Below are 3,056 nucleotides of genomic sequence, written 5' to 3' on the forward strand. Positions count from 1 at the left end.
TATATATGTGTGTGAGTGTATATGTGTGTATGTGTGTATGCGTGTGTGTTTGAGTGTGTGTATGAGTGTTTGCATATGTATGTGTATATGTATGTATTTGTGTATGTATGTATATGTATATGTGTGAGTGTGTGAGTGTGCATGAGTGTGTATGTATGTGAGTATGTATATATGTATGTGTGTATATGTATGTGTGTATGTATGCATGTGTGTGAGTGTGTGTGTATGTATGTATGTATGATGTATGTATGTATGTGTGCAAGTGTGTATACAGAAGAGGGTATTGGATCACAGAACTGGAGCTAAGAGGTTGTGGTGGTTTGAATAAAATAGGCCCATGGGGGGCTGGAGAGGTGGCTCAGTGGTTAAGAGCACTGACTGCTCTGCCAGAGGTCCTGAGTTCAAATCCCAGCAACTACATAGTGGCTCTCATGTAATGTCTGAAGACAGCTACAGTGTATGTATATACATAAAATAAATAAATAAGTCTTAAAAAAAAATAGGCCCATAGGGAGTGTCATTGTTAGGAGGTATGGCCTTACAAAAAATGTGTCCCTGGGGAGTGGGATTTGAGGTTTAGAAGCTCAAGCCAGGTGTAGTGGCTGTCTCTTCCTGCTGTGCCTGTGGATCCAGGTGTAGAACTCTCGGCTATGTCTCCAGCACCCTGTCTACCTGTGTGCTGCCGTTCTCAGCTACACCTCCAGCACCCTATCTATCTACCTGTGTGCTACCATATGACGACAATGGACTAAACCCCTGAACTGTAAGCCAGCCCCAATTAAATGTTTTCCTTTATAAGAGTTGCCTTGGTCATGGTGTCTCTTCACAGTAATAAAACCCTAAGACAGAGGAGGCTGTGAGTTTCCTCGTGGGTCGCTGTTAATCAAACCCTGACCCTCTTAGGTGCTCCTAACTGCTGAGCCATTGCCTCAGCCCAGGTTCTGGGGTTTTACTGCAGTGTGTGGCTGTCCTTAATAAAAAGCATCTATTGGGAAATTAAGATTATTGACATTCAGACATTATTGCTAAAGTTGGGCCTTAATTTCTGTCACTTGTTGAGTTTGTGGTGTTTGCTTAGCCCTCCTTTGATTGTCTCAGTGCTGTCTCCTGTGGCCCCTCGGGTGTGTTTATTCCTTCAGTGAGCTCTGAAGAGCTGGTTTAGTGATTTTAAATTAATTATGCAGAGTTTTTATTTTTTGTTCAGTTTTAATAGATAATTGTGCTGGGTATAATAATGTTGGTTGGCAGTTGCGGNATTTAAGAGCATGAATACATTTCTCCAGGCACTCTGGCTTTAAAATTTTCTATTGGGAGCATCCACCAGCCAGTGGCTGAGCTGGATGGGCNCAGATGTGCGCGCATCACAGTGCAGGTCCGAATCTCCCGCGCTGTGCTGCGGCTTCCTCAGCGTCCTGTCCAACCTCAGGACGGCCCAGCTCCCAGCTCTGTGCTCCAGCTCCGACCTCCAGCTGCCACCCGCACCCACGACCCTCATCCCTGGCCCATGGCCAAGTGACCTGTGGCTGAGCCTTGGGAGCAGCTCCTGCTCAGCAACTTCCCCAAAGTCGCTCTGGGTCCTGCCGTCTGGGGATGGCTGGATTCATCAAGCGCCAAGGGGACGCGGGAACCATGGCAGAGTCTGCTTCTGCACCCTGCATGCGGTGCGGGGACCACAGACAGGAGCTGCAGGGCTGTAGCGTAGAGCCCGGAGAGCCACTTCCTGGCGAGCAGGAGGAACCCCGGGTCAGCCGGGCCAAGGGCAGCAAGGGCAGCGGCGACAGGGTAGAGAGCACAGGCAGCCCGCAGATAGCCGACAGGGTGCACAGCCAGCAGGAGTTTGGACAGTATAATACATTCCAGTATTGGAGGAACCCTCTGCCACCTATTGATCGGGCAGCTCTTGAAGAGCTGCATGCAAACAGCCTGGCAAACACTTGAGGACAGGAATAAAGGAGTTGAGATTGACATGGAGTCCTGACAGAAGGACCTGAAGAAATGGGAGTCACTGAATTTGACGAGATCTAAAGGAAAAGTTCTTCTCCATACTTGAGATGAAACTTTTTTCAAACCTGGAGAATGAGGAAGAGTTTTGGGATTAAATAACTCGTGACTACCATCTCCTAATGGAGTGTTCGCCAGGGTGTGGTACAGCTGCAGACAAAATACTTCATGCATGTTTTTGATGAAAAAAGCCTTGTGCTCTTGACTTTGAAGACTCTTATCTTGGAAAAAGAGGTTTTGGCAGTTTTAGCGGAAGCACTCAGGTCTCCCGCGCTTGTTCTGTCAAATGTACCTTTGTACCACAAAGCTTATTTGTGATACACGGAATGAATACATTTATACAGCGGATGCTAATACGTTCTAATGCATCTTATTGGCTCCCCTTGGTTGAATAAGTAGGAAACTTGAGTATCTAGGCAAAATTAAAAGGGGGATGTAAAAAGAGTGTAAATTTAAACTAGTTAGAACTTCCATTTGGGTAGCTTGTTTTATTCCTCTCTGCTTTTTATGACAACAGTATAGGCAATGAACATAGCCAAACAATGGATCAAGGGCAGGAGGGAGCAGATGTCTGCCCCTCTTTCCTTTTTCTAAGCCAAAAGGAATGATTTGGTCAGTTTACTATCTATCTATCTATCTATCTATCTATCTATCTATCTATCTATCTTGTTCATATTACTTTAGACCTATGGTTCCCAGCACTGATAGCACTTTGACCATCTCTGCTCGAGCCCTGGTCCTAGAGAGATCTCATTCAGTTATTTGAAGGTAGCTTTACACATAGGCGTTTGTTTTTTTGCACCAATTCGGTATTCTTGTATTGTGCAGATGGGGCCAGAACCACTAGACTAGCATCTTTTCCTGTTTAAAGGAGATCACTAGTGTGAGCTACAGCAATGCCTCTTCATTAGTTTTGTCTGTTTCTTGTTAATTGATTTGTCATTACTGATTGTGTTATAATTTTATTTTTAAATAAAGTACACTGTTTATGTTTGAAATAAATTTCTATCAACTGTTTTGTATTGTATTGTTATTGCTAATGTGCCCGCCTTTAT

The 3,056-nt window shown here is 44.8% G+C and overlaps 1 pseudogene; it reads left to right on the top strand.

Moving 5' to 3' along the window:
* The first annotated feature begins 1,528 nt into the window (after positions 1 to 1,528).
* Positions 1,529 to 1,978, top strand: LOC110315491 (annotated as a pseudogene).
* Positions 1,979 to 3,056: the final 1,078 nt, after the last annotated feature.

Source organism: Mus pahari, unplaced genomic scaffold (genome assembly GCF_900095145.1).
Source record: "Mus pahari unplaced genomic scaffold, PAHARI_EIJ_v1.1 scaffold_14097_1, whole genome shotgun sequence".
Lineage (NCBI taxonomy): Eukaryota > Metazoa > Chordata > Mammalia > Rodentia > Muridae > Mus > Mus pahari.